This window comes from Thamnophis elegans, chromosome 2 (genome assembly GCF_009769535.1).
Source record: "Thamnophis elegans isolate rThaEle1 chromosome 2, rThaEle1.pri, whole genome shotgun sequence".
Lineage (NCBI taxonomy): Eukaryota > Metazoa > Chordata > Lepidosauria > Squamata > Colubridae > Thamnophis > Thamnophis elegans.
The window spans coordinates 92,963,977-92,983,968 of NC_045542.1; positions in this window are offsets into that span (position 1 = coordinate 92,963,977).

Below are 19,992 nucleotides of genomic sequence, written 5' to 3' on the forward strand. Positions count from 1 at the left end.
GAGGAAGCCTAAAAGGCCACTAACTGGGTTTAAACAAAGTTCAAATTTCCCCCATTAAAAATAAAACTGCCCCCCTGTGGGATGTGGACGACACATTGAGAACCACTGGTTTAGGTGTAAAGGCAAAAATGGGAAATCATTACCCAATTGGAAGTTCCTTAACACTAAGCAAACACATAAAGATAGAGCAAAGAAAGTGCCTGTGATTTTGTGAGAAAACAAGGAAGTGACTACTTCGACTAAGCATCTGCTAATTAAAAGTACCATTCATTTACAGAATGGTAGACCAGCTTAAAGTCTTCAAACCCCTAGAATTTTGCCCAGTGAACAAAAGAGGACCAGATCATGCAAGCTTTTCCAAAGCAATCGGTTTATGTAATCCTTGGAAAAAGTGATCTCTTTTCTCCTGCTAAGCCCAGGAATTCTCTGACAGTCAGCAGACATGACAGAATGAGCCAGGTTTCCTCAGTTTCTAAGACCCCGCAGAAACTCTTATCATAGGAAGTGGAGTAGCTAATATTTGTTATCCAGTTATGGTAATGGCAGAGGCAATCATTCCTCAAGGCTTTGACCTCGGGGCTGCCCTTGCAGTGAGCTTCTGTCCAACAAGCAACAGCAATGTGGGATAAATCATACAGGTCTGGCGCTTTTCCATAGGCAGAAACATTGGTGTAATGAGGCGTGATGCTGCTAAATGGATGTGAGTAAATCCAGTACAATTCTAATTCATCACCCTCCTGTGACTTGAGTTCTACTTTAAAATCTCTTTGGAGTTGTGAATGGCAAAATCAGCCTGTAGCAAACAGAGAGGGATTTCCTTCTGCTTCCCTCCTGCTAACAAATATAAAACTGGTGCTGGGGTGGGTGGGAGAGATTCTTACTCAAGATATGGGGTGAAATGTTTTGTTTCTAAAGGAAGAAGCAATGTTGAGGACATCCGCTTAGATGGAGGGTGAATTTGTGGAATTATTTTTGCTAGGAATTGAGACTAAAAGTTATGTGCGTCCCAGGGAGGTGTCTGTTTTTATTATAAGGTCTGGGAATAATAAAGAAAATAATCCAGCAAGTAGGTTGGGAAAGTCTGGCACAAGCGAAAGGAACTGCAGGATCAGGTGACTGGAGACCTATTAGGGACTATCTGGCTTGGCATAATTATTATATCTGGATAGAGTAAACTTGTTCCTCCATACAGTTTGGAATAATTAACTTCAGATATTGAACTCAAGGATGCAAATCGTTTGGGTTTTGGCATAAGGTCTGTACATATCTAGCCACTGTTGTTTATAAATCCATCTTTTATGTGTTAGCATTATGCATAAATCAGGCCACTATGACTTATTTAGCAGGCAGGTTTGAATCAGACCTGCTTCGTGTATCAAAGAAATTTAGTTTGATATGTAAACAATGCCATGTGTAAACTTTGTTCAAACCTACTGAGTCTGTCTGGCATAATTCCCAGTTGCCAATCTTAATGTCCCCAAGCAGCAGCTCACACAGCAAAACCATTATGATGCCCAAAATGATGAGAAGCACAAAGCTGCTATAGTCATGCAAATGTTCTCGTTACATACGTGTCCCAATGCAAGTGCATTCATTATGGCATTTGCATGGTGACATTATCACTTGCTTCCCCTTCCTTTGCTTCTCCCAGTAGGCACCCAGGTGGATTCTAAGGCAGAATTTCGAGAAAACTTGTTACTGGCAGTCCTCAACTTATGACCAATTGCTTAGCAACTGTTGAGTTAAAACAGAATCTTAAAAGACTACTTACCACCATATTTGGAAGTTAAAATGTCTGTGTGTGTGTGCGCGCGCGTGCGCATGCACATACAAAAACACAGAGTAATATGACTTCATTTTGGACATTGGCAATTGGCTCACCTCTATGGCCATTTGCAGCATCCTGCAGTCACGTGACCTCAATATTTGCTGTTTTTGATGGTTTCCAGCATCTACTTTTGGTCTGGTAAAAAATACTCAAAATACTCTAAGGTCAAATGGATTTACTTAACAACCACAGTAGTTGCTTAACAATCAGCACAGTCATTTAACAACTATATTGTTCACTTAACTATCACTCCAAAAATGGGTGTGTGTGTGTTCTGGTCATGCAATACTTCAACTTATGATTGCAATGACTTACCAATGTAATTTTGGATCAATTGTCATAAACTGAAAACTACTGATTTCATATATTGCATTACAGTATGGCTCCTTTTATTGACATGTGTTGAACAAATCACAATGACACACAAATAATGCTAAGCCATAAACAATGGGACAAACAGGGAGAAGACTAAGACAGCACACCCATGGTCACTAACCAGCAGTCCAAAGACACAATGGAAAGTTCTCAGTCTTAGAACACACCATAGTTCCCATTGCAAAACTATCAGCATCCTAAATCCCAAAACATGAAGGAATTCCTGGAAGCTTGATATTCAGACAAGTCAGCCATCAACAATTGCACAGAGAAACAAGATTTATACACCATTCGAAAGAGACAGTAAAAAAGCTGAAAAGGAAACAAAAAGACTAGAACACCTCCTTGCCAGTAACCAACACCCAGATCAGCAAGAATGAACAGCAGGATTCACACTAGAAAAACAAAGCAATAAACAACAGTTCCTAATCAAGGGACTACCAAGGAGGAAACAACACCCCCACCAACACTGATAGGGAAAGCTACTGTATATAAGCAGAGACAAAACAAACACTATTCCCTTCTAGCCCTGAAGCACAACTTTGGTAACAAGATGCCTGCAAACAATCTCAGAAAAGTCGAAGGACACCAATGACTCCATAAGCAATAATTCGCAAAACATAGTTCGAAAATTCACATTTCAACTACAGCCCCAGCCAAATTAATCACACTGGGACTATCTAAGGAATGAACTCATTCTTAAAGTCTGTACAACTCCAGCAAGGTTTCCATGTATGACTTTATCAGACATCTCAGTTTCCATACAAAGATCCATCCAACAATATGGAAGACACTGGGATTCCATTTGCAATTCTTAATTCCTTTGTTCTAGAGAGCAGGAACTGCTTGATTAGACACTAAACATGTTGTGGGTAGTTTAGGGTCAGTGGCTAAGATGCTGAGCTTGTCAGTCAGAAAGGTCAGCAGTTTGACGATTCAAATCCCTAGCTCCCATTACTTGTCCCAGCATATGCCAACCTAGCAGTTTGAAAGCATGTAAAAATGCAAGTAGAAAAATAGGGATCACCTTTGGTGGAAAGGTAACAGTGTCCTGTGTGCCTTCAGCATTTAGTCATGCTGGCCACATGACCATGGAGGCATCTTTGCAGTGCTGGCTCTTTGGCTTTGAAACAGAGATGAACACCACACCCTAGAGTCAGGAATGATTAGCACATATGTGAGAGTGGAACCTTTATCTTTACCTATGTTATGGGTTTTGCTAATGTTAGGTCTATCATAATTATTTATGTTTATCTCATTAATTAATTAATTCATTCATTCATATGCAGAGGCGTCCCAACCCCCAATCAAATTATATCTTAAGAACAAGAAACAATTTTAAAAAAGAGGGAAAAACCATTCAGAAGGGTGTGGGGAGGGGAACACAACATGCCAAAAAAAAGACGCAAGACTTTGCCAGCCATTCTAACTCCAGATCTTGGAGCAAGGCCAGCTTTTCACAGACATCTGGAGGGTGGGAGCCATTCAGAACTCTGCAATGTTGTTCCAAAGGGCAGATGCCACAACAGAAGACTTAGTACCCCATTAGCTGCTTTCATCTAATATTTTGTATATTGCACTTTTCAAAACCTTCATTTAATCATACTGCTCAGAAGTGTTTAACTAAAGAATGTAATTGGTCGCAATCTGCCACTGTATCGAAGAAATGATATACTATGATTGTAGTTTTTGTTTGCAAAAGTGGAGCGGATATATGACACAATGACATCATGACCTACATGTTGCTTGGCAGGACATCAGAGAGGAAAAAGTCAGCTGCTGAACCTGGAGCATCTTTAAATCTCTTGGGAGAGGTATCAAAGATTCACTCAAGCTACTGGAGGGTTGACCTTCATTTTCTCAGAGATAAGTATCCTTCGCTTAGAGTGTACAGAGGACTGATCTTACATAACTACACCTAGAATTATGTAATGGCCAAGGGCATAAGTGACTTTGCTAATTGTCTTTCCTTTATGCACCTTGCTGGCCAAAGTTGTTCTAATATTTGTCAGCCTACAGGCACTAAAGCAGCAACGTTTAGTGTGCTATTTGTTATGAAAAAGTTTCTAGAATTTTAGGTTAATTGCTTGACTACAGTTCTTAGGAACAAAAGGATATTAAACAGAACACCCGTTTTATTATTCATTCTCTCTCTCTCTCTCCCTCCCTCCCTCCCTCCCTCTGTCTCTCCTTGCCAAGTAATTATGGATGATTTCTCTCAGCCCAACAAGCCAACATAAAGAATTAGTTAATGATATTATTAAAAGCTCATCTGAAATCCAAGGCTTTTTTTTTAATAGGGAAAGCCTAGAAAGTATCAAATAATAAAATTAAGCTGCTTAATTTTAACCAGCAATATTGTTTCCATTGTGTTCACACAGACTATACAATCCTTTCGTCTCCTTATTTATTCAGTATTATTAGCCTGCAAACATATACACCCTTTCCTGAAATTCCAGGTATTGTTACTATGTTGGCTACTGTGTATCTCAGAGCAGAACACTGTATATTTCAAAACAGGATTCACACTGAGGGGATAAAGGGAAGATTTGCAGAAAAGGGTGAAATGCATAATTGGACTGAAACACAATTAGGCACTAAAATAACATTTGGCTTTTTTAACTCTACAAAGCAGAATATATTTTGGCTAAATAATGAATGGATAAATGAATAGGTAACATGGAGGGTTCCCCGCCCTCCTATGTAGTTTGTGTTGATGGTGCATTTTCTTACCTGCCAAGGACTGAGGTTCCATGTGGCAGGAAAAGCCACATTGAACAAGGAATACTGAAGGATCAAGAGCCTGTAGCATAGCAGTTAAAGTGCAGTATTGCAGGCTAACTCTGCCCACAGCCTGAAGTTTGATCCTGCTTGACTCACCTGCCTGGTAAAGTGGGGTCCCAGATTGTTGGAGACAATATACAAATAATGCTTTGACATTGTAAACCATCCAGAAAGTGAGGAAAAATGCTATGGGGTAATGTGTAAGTCTAAATACTATAGCTATCTCAATATCATTCCAACCAACTATGTCTGCAGGGTTGTAGCATTGGGGATCCCATGTCATGAAGTCATTGCACAAATTAAGTATTGTACATCATTGTGCCATGCTGTGATGCAACTAATGCAAATTTCAAAATCTGTGTCATTTGTATCACATAATGCAAATAACAGAATTAAGACTTCTACAAGACATCAATGCTATTATCTCCACTTTTATATATTTCCTTTCTATAGATGTAAGGCTGCTGCTTTTGCATACTTGTTTCTGCTCACTGTTGAAATCCTGGATACAGAGGAAGGAGGAATGTCTCCCTTCCCAAGCTCTGATCGGTCAGACAGAGTTTTACACTATTAACTTATGCTCTATTGCTGCCCCTATTCTGTCTTTTACATCATGAATGTGACAAGCTTGCATTTGGTAGGACAAGAAACAATGAATGGAAACTAATCAAGGAGAGAAGTAACTTAGAACTAAGGAGAAATTTCCTGACAGAACAATTAATCAGTGGAACAACTTGCCTCCAGAAGTTATGAATGCTCCAACACTGGAAGTTTTTAAGAAGTTGTTGGATAACCATTTGTCTGAAGTGGTGTAGGGTTTCCTGCCTGAGCAGGGGATTGGACTAGAAGACCTCCAAGGTCCCTTCCAACTCTGTTATTCTATTCTATTATATTCTACATTTATGATTTACAATAACAATACTTTATGGATTGTGCAAAACACTTTATTTTTGATTTTAAAAAATAGGTTTTTTGTTTTTTTTAGATTTCAGTACATATTTGAAATTAGTGCTGAAATACCAGGTCATTTCTAAACAGATGAACAATACATCTTTGAATTTAAAATCGGCATGTTTTGGATCCATGGATATGACAGAATATTTAGCAGTCTCTGAAAATCCAGAGTAAGATGCCTGGTCTTTACAGACAAGTTCCTCAGTGCAGGGGAAGGGTGAAAAAGTTACTCAGAGTAATTCCACCGGAATTATTTCAAATATACAGTATGTTGATCTGGAAAATTGCTTTGGCAGGCTTTGGGAACTGTTGCATTATCCTAAAAGCAATAAAGTTCCTTTCCAGAAATCCAAGGGATGTCTTATTTCCTGAGTTTGGCATTCCAAAAGACGTTGACAATAATCTTGAAAACCTCATTATTTTCTGACCATAGAGACACTGGATCTTGTATTCTGCACTTAGATCATGGCTAGAAATTTGTGAAGCACCCTGCTGTTGGAAGAGTAGGTAGCATAGGCAGCAAACTGAAACACAGATCACAAGCTTGCACAAATAGAACTGAGAAAAGTGGCTTTCATTCTCAGTCTTTTTGAAAGAAAAAAATGACTGAATAGGCAGTTCCATTCCCTGAAACTAACATTAAGGATGGCACAACTTTTTTCTCACTTTAACTTCCATATTACTCATGTTCCTAACTCACAAAATAAAGTGCCAGATGCTCTTTCACACAAGCCTTAATGTGACCTGTCCCTCTTGCTGCCACCTTGAAAACTGACAACTTTGCCACTTCCTCCAAAAAGGGACACTCCTAAGATCTTTGGAGTGGTGAGATAAGCAGTGCATTTGTGGATTGTTTTTTTTTTTTTTACAAGAAAACTCCTGTCTCAAGTGTCAAATGATCTCCAGGAAGACCTACAGATTGATTTTTCTGTTTTTCTGTAGCTGAAAGACAACATTTTCACAATCTTATGCTTCTTTTACCCTCCAGGAAGCGGAGTTGCATCTTTGCCACAATTAATGAGACTGCTTGGCCTAGTTTTATTACCATTCTAGTGGTAGTAGAATGGTTTACCAAGGTAGCTTATTTTATTCCATGTAAAGGGCTGTCAGCTGGCATAACAGAGGTAAATACACAGCTACTTGTACTAGATCTGGAACAAAAAACTAGATAAGCATTAAATCTAGGGCATGGCTCTTAATTTGTACTACATCAGAGTACTCTCTGAAATGTACTGATAAAGGAAAATATTTGTAGCTCAGGACTGAAATGAAGGGACCTTGGTGTTCTATGAGCTTGGTTCTTTATTTACAGATGTTTTTTTTTAACTTTGGTTAGCTTGTTGGCTATTGGCTTGTTTGGCAGTTTTTGATTGGGGTATTGTTCACTTCTTGATTGTTGGTTTGATGCTAATATTGGTGTTAATCTATGCACATCTGGGTGTTGATTGCTGGTGGGGAGGTGTTTTTGTCTTTTTGCTCTCTTTTTGGCTTGTTGGTTGTCTCGATTGCACAGTATGTAGAATATAAATACAGAAAGTACAGGAAAAAAATACAGCTGTATATAAATATAGAACACTGATGCTATCACCTAGTTTGGGTATTGAAATGTCTACAATGAAACAATCAAGCTCAGAGAACATCAAGGACCCCCCATCTCTGAAATGCATTATCCAGAAATATTGGGAATCCAGGGAAAAGATTAAGCAGTTATTGGTTTACTACTTGAAACAAGTTTCACCAGTTTTACACTCAGTTTTTCCAACTAGGGAGTCATGAAATCAAACGGCTAATTATAAATTTTCTGGAAAATACTGAAATGGAAGAAATTTCTCAGGAGGAAAAATAGCCTAATTGGCATCACCATTCTCATTACAAAATAACAAGAACAAACAAACAAAAAACTCTTCAATATACTGTATATACTAGGGGAAACCCCATTTTAAAAAGACTTAATGACTTATATATTATTGGAGGTCTACAATCCATCTTTCTAAATTTCATGAGGCTTGCATTATGATACTATTAATAATAATATTAAAGCCTGGTAAAGATGACACAAAATATGCAAACTATAGACCAAAATCATTGATTAATGTGGATGGCAAAATATTCAGTGCAAGTCAGCAGGCTGCAGAAAGTGATATTATCTATAATACATCAATCTCAAACTGGATTTATAAAAAATAGACAATCTCCGTCAATATCCAACCAGTGATTGATATTACAAATATTGTTCTATATAAATTATCTGCTTTAATTTTGTTGGACAGTTTGATGTACAGTATTGCAGATTGAATTTATGAAGTGTGGTCTGAGAAGATATGGGTTTCTGCCATCTTTTGTTCTTTGCATTATTGTTCTGAATTTTCATCCAATAGCTAGAGTAATTACAGAAGGTTTTGTTTTTCAAGTTATCTAGTTGTATTGTGGTACCCAACATGGATGCATTTTGTCTCCTTTAATCTTCATTTTGGTCCTTGAACCAATGAGTTCTTCCACACAATAATTTCAAGATATTAAAGATACGGTGGCATTCACAACTGGATATAAACTATCTTTATATGCTGATGATATTATGGCTATTTCTCTATCAAAAATAATTGCAAAACTCCAAAAAATAGGGATTATAAATTTATAGTTTAGCTTGGCAGTTTTTATTCATGAGAATTAAGATTCTGTTATAATAAAGAGTTGTAACTCACTCCCCTAAAAGACGTGTGTGTTTGTGATATATATGCATATACATATACACGTACATACCAGTATACAAATACATACACATATACACACCTAGAAATATATACATATTTATATTCATACACACACATACACATATACATATTACACACATAAAAAAACATATATGCACACAAACACAGAAGAAGTAACTGTACTCATTTACTATAAGTAAAACTTGTAATGGCATTCAGCAAAGAAACCCAAAATTGAAGTATTTGTATATACCTTCGTTTGACTTAGCATTATTGTAAAATAAACCAATGTTTAGATCAGAAGCAACAGGGAATACATTTAGTACTCAGTAACTAATTTTGCAAACCATGTTGCCTAATCAAAGCTGTATTCCTGTATTCTTGCTTTTAGTAAATTTCCAAACACAAAACAAACATTTAATTTATTAGTTGTAATTATATCTATTCCGAGTGTCTCCTTCATTACAGTTCCTTCCTAAATCTCTAATGCCAACAAATTATTTCTTTCACATTCACCTGCTTTGAAAAATTATGGTGATTCAGAATTTAATTTTCTATCTGATGTGTTTTCGTGTGGTGTTTTTTAAGAATAAAAATCCCCCCCATCACTGTAAAGTCAAGTTACTAATCATTTCTAATTCAAGTACAACTACATGTTTAGAATGATGGAATCCAACAAAGATTTTTCTCTGAGACAAATGTCACTCTGAACTTAAGATATATTACCTGAGTAATGACTATTTGATAGCCATTATGCTTTCCATAATAAGCCCTGGCTGAACATAGTCGAGTTTTAAAAATAAAACTAAAAAAACCAGCTGACAGCTTTTTACAATTACTTTAATTTAATAAAATAGGGGAAAATCATCTTTTGATATCCTTTCCTGGATAAATAATGTTGTAAAATAGTTTTGAGAAATCTTTGATCCTTATTTCTTTTTTAAATTCCAAGTTGTCCAGGGTGTGAGGGGTAAATGCATGTTTAATTAATTGTGTGTATGTATATATATGTATATATATATATATATATATGTATATGTATGTATGTATGTATGTATGTATGTATGTATGTATGTATATATATATATGTATATATATATATATATATATATATATATATATATATATATATATATATATATATATAATAAATGTAAAGAGGAGATAGAATTAAATGTTCAACTGTATCTTGACAGGGTGCATAAAAGAGAGACAATGGCACAAAGCAATGGAGACATGGCTTTTACCCACTATTTTCCTACTTCTCCCATTCCATGCAGACCAAAATCTGGACTGACCATAAAACCTCAAAGTTCTCAAAAGCCCTCGAAGACTGTCCCCAAAGCAGGTTTGCTGGGCACAATACTTCCGAAGGTTCAAATTCAGACTGAAGCACATCCCTGCAGGAAAGAACTTGTTGGCGGACGCCTTGTCAAAAAAAAACACAGTATGACAGTAAAAAGGAAGAAGTTGTTCAGCCCTTCATTTCTTCTTCCCACCAAAAGGCACTCAAGTCACCACCAGAAGCCAGGATAAGCTGATGGCAGTGATGAAATTGGCACTGCCAGCAGACACATGGCTCAACAATACAAGGACATTCTGATGATGAAAGATGGCTTAGCCTGGAAGGTATCCAAACTATACGTTCCCACAAGTTTGAGGCTGGAAGTTCTACATGAAGCCATGATGCGAAACTAAGAGGCCACTTTGAATTCCTAAAAATGCTCCATCTTGCCAGGCGTCAATTATGGTGGCCAAAAATGAAATCGAAAGTGGAGGATTATGCAAAAAGCTACACCACACTATAGGATATCTGATTTTATATCAGTTAGTACATTATCTTGCATTTACTTCCCTTGTTGGAACAAACCTATTCAATAGCTCCTGATAAAAAGTTCAAACCTATTCAGGCCATATCAGAATTGGCAGAGCAGAATAGACAGAATTGAAAAGTAGGGGAACAATTTTTAATAAATATTTGGAGGGATTTGAAGCGTGAATTGGGGATCATCTGAATACAAATGTCAAAAGACTTGCTCTCTGAGAACTTTAAGATTTGACAGAGAACCATGATTTGACTCAAGTGGTTGGGAAAATTGCTAGGTTCTGCTGAATTTTCCAAAGATTGGGTGCAGGGGGTTATCTAGAAATGAATTAAAGTTTAATATACGGTATTGCAAACTGGCTTTTGTATTCTCAATAAATAATACTTACTTTATCATGTTATTTTATAGATTTGTAGGACAACATTCAAACTATTAGACACCTGTTTTTGTTGTCTAGAATTGCAATTTTTTTATACACTGACTTCACTTTACTTCATAATGACTTGACTTAAATTTAACTACTGAAGGCCAGCTAATTGCAATCCATTATTGATATAGGTTAGTTCCTGGGTGCTCACCCATGTGAGTGGCTAGTGATCTTCCTTCAAGCCATATGTATTTATTTATTTATCACTCAAATTTAAAAACTGCCCATATCCCTCACAGAGGGACTGAGCAGTGTACAAATAAAAATATTAAGAACATAAAAACTGAATATGACAATTTAAAGAAAGAGAAAAGCCTTCTATATGTTCCAAAATTCATCTCATGTTTATATAAGAATCTGTGGTGGCCTGCCAGCAGAGCTGGCATCAGATTCAAACAATGAAAAGGTTTCAGGGGAACATGGGCCAGTCCTGGAGTCTGGGGAAGTCTCAGATGAGGGCTCTGTGTTGGAGGCAGAAAGGGGGCCGGAGGTGTATGCCAGTTATCAGCTGCCTTCAGAGTCAGACATTAGTGAGGCACATGAACAGCTGGAGCCTGTTCCCAGTATGTGCATACACAGAGTTGTCAGATGAAGGGAACAGCTGAAGAACAGGAGTCGACTTGGGAGTAAGGCCACAGGTGGATGATGACTAGCCCCTCCCCGAAGAAATAAAAAGGAGTGAAAGGGGGAGTGGAGTTTGCAGGAGACAATTAGTTTGCTTAATTGGTTCATGACTTTCCAAGACTCCTTGCCAAATTCTGCAAATATTGGCCTGTCAGCTCTCCAAGCCAGATAATGTCTGTGATTGTAAATCCTCCCTTGAAAGACTTTGGTGGCTGTGAATGAGCAGAATTCACAGTAAATTAATAAAAGGGTTTTTTGTCAGGACAAGAAATTTGCTTTTTGCTCTGGTGAAGCCTAGGTCAGAACAGAACCTGAGTTTTTGTTCCATACAATTATTTTGAGTTGAATAATCTTGTTGATCTTTCTCACCCTCAAAATAACTTTCTTATACATATTTTTCCATACCTGATCAGCTATAATGGACACAAAAGGTAATTCTATTTGTAGTATCTATGAGATACTTTGCAACCAGTACTGGGGGGACTAGTATAGAATGATCAATTAACTATGCCATGGCCAATGTTTTGAGAAGTAAAAGCTATTGGGAAAGCTAAGAAAATAGGAATTTAGCATATCTTTTCTAGAGATATGAAATGATGGAGAAAATGACCCATATGTTTATCTCATGCATTTATAAAAAGAAATTATATCTTTGGATCAATCCAAGGTGAGTGGAAATGGTTCATTCATATGTATCTATCATTTTAGTCTACCTATTAGTGTAACGTTTTATTTTACACAAACATCACAAAGCTTTTTAACAAACCGCAAGAGTCAAGATTTAAGAAGTCTCCTGTTTTTCTATTAATATTAGAATTCCAAATCTAGCAGTGTGTCAGTCCAGGTGCCTAGCCTTGCAATTAACTTAACTTGATATTTCATGCTTGATTATCACATTTAATATTCAGTGAGTTGCATTTGAGGCCTGTGAAAAACTACATTGCATTCCATCGAATTGAATGAGGCTAACATAGCCCTGTTATTACATAACCCTCTATCCAATTGCCTTGCAGATTTGCCCATTTGCTATTTAGAATATCCAGAGTTTGCCTTCATTGTAAACTTTTTCCAAAGAAAAATAACCTTCCGTGTTCAGTATGCAGTAACCAACTAAAAAATGTTTAACCAAGAGAAGCAAGATGTGATAATTGCTACAAATTTCTGATGTAATACAGGGTAATATTTTGGGGGACAAAGAAAATTTTACCCACCTCTCTCTTTTAACGATATATAGACATACTTTTTAATAAAACTTTGGCATTTGGGAAGTATAAGCTTGAAACATGAAGCTGGATGGTTGGCATTTAAATATTTCATAAAATAATCAGTTAAAAAATCGCTGATATGTATGCACAGATACATTTCAGAAAGTAGCCTCATTTGGTTATCCTTTCCTGAATTCGTAAGAAAAGTAGGATTGGGTGTAGTGGAATGGGATGAGAACTACTAAGAAATACCTGTAATAAACTGAAAAAAAATATATATAAACTATCCTAAAACAAAGAGAAATGTACAACTTCAACAACATTGCCAAGGGAATTGCATATTTACAATCATAAAATAGCCACAAATGGGTTTGACCCGAGGGTAGCTTTACCTAATAGATTCTTGTATGGTAAATAAATAATATCAATTGCAGAATTTGATCACATGTTGATACTATTCATAAACTGATCTCCACCACAATAGTCCACAGCAGCAAAATAATTTATTCGTTTGTTGAATTTCTATCCTGCCACAATCTTCTGACTTTCAGCAATTTACTTTACAAGACATGCCAAAAATTTAAACATCCACAATAGGATTAAAACAATAAGAAATAAACTATATTGAGGAAATTAATAACAAACAAAAGCCTAAGAATAAAAATAGCAAGTGAAAAGTGAAAAAAAGAAATGGATGATATCTCAGAATATTCTTTGAAAAACTCAGTTTTTGAAAACTTTTTGAAAGCCATCAAAGAGGAGATAGTTATCACTCAGTGCTACAGCATTGGCTTCCTTGACCTCCCAGATGTGAGAGACAATTGTAGAATCATTTCTCCATCAATGTCTTAGCAGGTCAGGCTGATACAGGTTGAAGAAGGCAGATCTACGATACCCAAAGTCAAGTCATTAAGGGCTTTATAGGATATCTGCACAACATATTCCCCAAAACCTATCTTGTAACCAAATTAGTTAAGTCTTCTGAAGCATCTGTAATTAAGTTAACATCTGGAAGTTAGTCAATGGAGGAAACTAAATCCTGAGGTCTCATAAGGATCTGCACTCAATTTACTTAAGGACTATGTGAGATGAGTCAGAGATGAGTGATAATAATCAGGATTGAAAAAGCTCAAACAAATGATCTGAGGAATGCTTTGGTGCATATACTTTTACAAAAGAACTTATCTTCAAAACAGTTCTTCTACTTGTACAATCAGAGCCATTCAATGTTTGCGGCTAAGGGTGCCTCCCTCCTGAAAGTTTTCTGAAAGCAAACCACATTTTCCATTACTTTGCTCTGTGCTACCCAGTAGGTGATTAAAATGCTGGATTCGTTTCAATCATGTTTCTGCAACACATTGTTGGCATGATAATCAAAATCACATTTTGACTTTGACCAGTTTGCTTTCAGTGAACCAGTCAAATTAATCAAAGGTGATGTTTAATTTCAACAAAGAATGCAAAACTAATGAAAGCATTGAAACCCACAACTTAATTTCAATTACAATGCAGAGAAGATTACTTGAAGTTGAAGTTTCTGAAAATTTTGAAAGAATATGAATTCAGATTTAAATATTCACAGGGAATAAATCAACTGTGACTTCATTTATCACAACTTCCTTCCATCACACATTCAAAAGCATGAAAGCACTCAAATCGAGCCAGTCTACCGGTCTGATTGTAGGATCTCTTGCCAACAGAACTAACAACAGCTATACTCAGTCTATTTCAAACTAGTATTGTGAGCAAACAAAATAATTTCAATTGCTGGTAATTATTTGAAAACATTCAATAAACCTTTGTGAAAAGAATAGATAAATTCATTTCTTCTTTTTCTAGAGCAGTGGTTCTCAACCTTTTCTTCACCGCAGATCCCTTTTAAATACCTTTTGTGGCCACAGACCATGGTGATGGACCATCAAGAAGTAACTCAAGATTTAAATCATAACATTTCTTCAAGCTTTTGCAAACCCCCTGTGACAACATTGCGGTCCCCTAGAGTATCATGGACCACAGGTTGAGAACCAGAGGTGGTATGCAGCAGGTCCTGACAAGTTCTAGACAACCAGTAGTGGAAAATTTGAGTAGTTCAGAGAACCGGTAAATACCACCTCTGACTGGTCCTGCCCCCATCTATTCTCTGCCTCCCAAGTCCCAGCTAATCAGGAGGGAATGGGGATTTTACAGTAACCTTCCCCTGCAGTGGAGAGGGAATGGGGATTTTACAGTATTCTTCCCCTGCCACGCCCACCAAGCCACACCCACAGAACCGGTAGTAAAAAATTTTTGAATTCCACGACTGTTGAGAACCACTGTTCTAGACACATATCCAGATGTCATTCCATCTGATCAAATGATGTGCCTACTCTATATTCTTTATTCATTTTATCACTTTGTTGATGAAATGAAAATTGTCTGCAATATTATTTTTCATAGGCAGAATGCAGGAGTTTTGCCCTTTCCTTGGTTGCAAGGTCTGTGAGTTTCTTATCTTTCATTATACAATTATTTTATCAGTTTGTACTAATTTTTCAGATTCACACAGACATCTCTCACTTTTATAATTTATGTAACATGCTTAATCAAGTGCAGGTATCCAGATAAAAGTTTTGAACTCTTGCCTCTTTTTTAAAAGCTCAGGTTCTAAAATTAATTATCATTAATTCCTAATGTTCATATTTTTGATTCCAGTCCTACTTATTATTCTGTTTATAATAATTACTATATGTATATTGGTAATGTCACTATTTTTCCCCTCTAAGCTTAAAGAAAAGTATGAATGCATAAAATGGAAAAGGAACATCTCTAAATTTGAAACCAATATACCTGTGATGGTGAACCTATGGCACGCATGCCACCGGTGGCATGCAGAGTCCTCTACGCGGGCATGCCTGCCATCACCCCAGCTCCACCGCACATGTGTGTGCACTTCCCACTGGCCAGCTGATTTTTTTTGTTTCTGCCACGCATGAATAGAGGCGAGGCGCTTGTGGGGGGCACTCATATTTCATTTTGGGAGTTCATGTGCATGTATGGAACACACACTCTTCCAGCCTCTCTGCCTTTTCCCTCTTCCTGGATTCACTCAGACGTTTTTAAAACCCACAGCTTGTGCTCACACAAAATGTTTTTAAAGCTCACAGCCTGTGCATATGCACACATTCTTCCACTCTTTTAAAACCATCTGAGTGAATCCAGGAAGAGGGAAGAGGCAGAGGGGCTGGAAGTGTGTGTGCTGTGGGTTTTAAAAACGTCTTGTGTGTGCACAGGCTATGAGTTTTAAAGACGTCTGAGTGAATCCAGGAAGAGGGAAGAGACAGAGGAGCTGGAAGTATGTGTGCTGTGCACAGGCTGTGGGTTTTAAAAATGTCTTGTGTGTGCACAGGCTGTGAGTTTTAAAAACATCTGAGTGAATCCAGGAAGAGGGAAGAGGCAGAGGGGCTGGAAGTATGTATGCTGTGCACAATGTGTGCTCTGGGTTTTAAAGACGTCTTGTGTGTGCAAAGGCTGTGAGTTTTAAAGATGTTTGAGTGAATCTAGGAAGAGGGGAGAGGCAGAGGGGCTGGAAGAGTGTGTGCTGTGCACAGGCTGTGAGTTTTTAAAACTTTGAGTGAATCCAGGAAGGGGGAAGAGGTAGAGCGGCTGGAAGTGTGTGTGTAAGGTGGCCAATAATGTTGAAGACAGGCAAGGACAGCCATATTTCCTCTGTAAGTAGCTGTTTTATTGTTCTGTGTACTTATTTTATTCTCATTTAAGTAGTAAGTGCACAAAATAATAAATTTCCTTTTTTAATATCTTCTTTTTGTAGGTCATTCTTTGGGGCAAAGAATTCAGTGACATCAACTTGGCCACTCCCACCCAATCACATAACTACCAAACCACTCCCACTCAGTCACATGACTGCCAAGCTACTCCCACCTGGTCACATGACCACCAAGTCACTCCCACAAAACAGGCCACACCTACAAAATAGGTTCTAAAAAATTGAAAGCCACCACTGCATGTAGATAATATATTTTCATGAACATCATAAAGGAGTATGATTGTGGAAGTTACATTTTTTACAGGGCATCTATTTTCAAATGGAAATATGATTTCTGGTACACGGTTACACAGGACTTCTCATTTCACTGTCATATTGTCACTTGCTTACTGAGAGTTTTTCCAAAGTGCTGAGTGACTTTGTTGTGTTTACTATAATGCTATTGCTTACCTCTGTGCAATCAATGTTTTGTGCTTTAAAAGGGCCCTATTACAGGTTGAAGAGACCAGATCAGTCACCTCAAGAAATGAAAGTGCCCAGAGAACAAGGAAAGCTTATAAAATATGAAAAGCATAAAATGAAAATTGAGGAAATGTGCTGAAGATTGAAAAATGGCAACACTCAGGCTGATTTATGCACCATTTTTCTAGGATGGGGCACTGGATCCAAGGGATAAATCCATGAAGAGCATCAATTATATCTTCCGATAAATCAGTCTGAATCAGACCATCGGGTATAACTATAGTCAAAAGAGATAAGGTTTTTTTTGTAATTGCAACAAGGTCTCTTTATTTGTCTGTATGCATCCAATCTTCTTATGGGACGCAGTGGCTCAATGGCTAAAATGCTGAGCTTGTTGATCAGAAAGTCGGCAGTTCAGTGGTTTGAATCCCTAGTGCTGCATAACAGAGTGAGCTCCCATTACTTGTCCCAGCATCTGCCAACCTAGCAGTTCGAAACCACGTAAAAATGCAAATAGAAAAATAGAGACCACTTTGGTGGGAAAGTAACAGTGCTCCATGTGCCTTCAGTGTTTAGTCATGCCGGCCACATGACCATGGTGACATCTTTTGACAGTGCTGGCTCTTTGGCTTTGAAACAGAGATGAGCACTGCTCCTAGAGCCGGAAACAACTAGCATGTATGTACCGAATGACCTTAAACTTTACCTTATCCAATCTTCATTTCCTCCTCAGTTTCCATTTACAGGAAGCAAAGTCAACCTTTAAAAAAAATGGGGACCAGGAACCTTCAGATCCATGGGTCACAATTATTTCATGGTCATCAACCCTGTTTAAAAATAATATTTAAATCTTCTACTTATTTTTTTACAATATGGGCATTTTCATTGATTAAAATATTGATATCAGACTAGCACAACTAGCATAACATTTTGTTTGTGGAATGCCTAAATATTGACTAAATGAATAAAGCAGTGGTTTTTTTATCATTTGTTATTTCTATGTATTGTCATGCTTTATTTTTGACACTGCAGCAATTGTGCTCCTAATGGCACATATTGGTAGCAAAATAGGCTGTAATTGAAAAATCCATGGCCCAATTTCCTGTATTCCTGACATAAAATCAAATCAGAAAATGAAACATAACCTAACCTATCTAATCCATTCTTAAAACCTTTCCTCTAATCTATTTTTTTTTCATTTGGCAAAGATTCAGACTAGACTATAAAACTATTTTAACTTTAAAAGGTTTGAAACTCAAAAAAAAACTTCGTTTCAATTTGTTTTGAGGAAAGGAGAACAGCACCAATTGTAGCATCAGAGGCAGAGGTGGTATTCAGCCGGTTCTCTCCGGTTTGGGTGAACCGGTAGTGGTGGCTGTGGGAGGCTCCGCCCATCCGCCCCAAGGTAATGCGTGAGCACTCACATTTGCGAAGCAGTAGGGAAGGTAAGTGAATCTCACCACTGATCAGAGGAATGAATTTGCCATATTCTCTTACTTTTCTTTCCAGCATGAACACCAAATTAGGGTTTCAGAGGTTGAGAGTTGCTGCTTCTTTGAATATTTCAGAGTACCTGGAGAAAGTGAGAAGGGAAGGACAATCTTTCCTCCATACAAATACACTTAGATCCAGTATATTTTGGAGCGAACCAGGTTAAGAGACCTTCTATTATTAATTCTGGATGGATTTTCACTTTTCTGGATGAAACTGGTATGCAGTTTGAGTGTAAATTTCAGATCTGCCGGAACTTAAACCTCTAAATAGAAATAATCCCAAGCTCCTTTTGTTGACAAAGGTATAATTTTATTAGAAGTCAAGTCTATTGCAGTAATGCAGTATAGCCAGAACTGAGAATCACACACTGAAATCTCCAAGTTCAACTTCTCCCTTCCTTAACTGCCTCCCATCGCTGACACACCCACCCCACCAATCAAGTTCAAGCAAGATGTTCTCAGAATGGACACTTCAAGTGTACGCTCGTATGCAGCTGTCTTCTTCTCCTTGCTGGGTGATCTTGAAGCAACATCTCAGGGAGATACAGAAGTTTCTTTTGCTTTTCCCCAAGCATTCTACCTCACATCCACTCTCCCCAGAATTTATGACAGACTGTCACCGCATGGTAGAAAAGCACACAAGCAAGAATAAGGTGGCACCCGACAGTCCTTGACTATTGCTTGAAGAGCAGGCACCCTGAGGAGGCCAACTCTGTGGGATCACACTGGATGGTGGGAGGCTACTGATGGCAGTAGGTGGTCTCGCAGGTACCCTTGGCCTAAGCCATGGATCACTTTAAAGGTCATAATTAGTACCTTGAATCACACCTGGAAAAGAACCCGCAAACAGTGCAGGCCGCCTAAAAGAGGTGTAACATGGGAGCACCTAGGTACCCCCATGATAACTGCGTGGCCACGGGTTAAGTGCACCCCTTGATATACTGATGCAAAATTGTTAATTACTGAGCTGCATTAATCACCATTGATTTCCCAGGGGTCTGAGATGGTGGTGGTTGCCTACAAAGCCTTGTATGGCTTCTAAGACAGAGATATTTGTAGGATCATTTGTCTATAGTTATCTCCTCCTGTCCTACAAGATCCATGGGCAGGTTTTGTGTCCCATAAATTAAACAGGGTCATCTTATGAGAACCTTCTTTGTCACAATTCCAGACAAAGAACCTTCTTTGTCACAGTTCCTGCTCTAAGGATTAGCATCTGCTCCAAAATCCAGATGCCTCAATCTTTCCTCCATACTGCTGACCTTTAAGTAGACCTTGGGACTCAGTTCTTCTCCAAGACAGTGAGCCAGGACAGTATGTAAGACCACTGTAATTTTATATGATATACATTTTACACCTACCATAGTGATATATGTTTTTTCTTCTTTTCATATTGTGATGTTTTAACTCTTCTTAAGTGCTTGGTGAATAGCAAGCTTATAAACAAATAATTGACAAACTTTTGAAGATCTTTTTTCTAGATCTCTAAAAGTGTACTTTACTTTGACAAAACATCAATACAAGCACCGCTTTGAAGCAA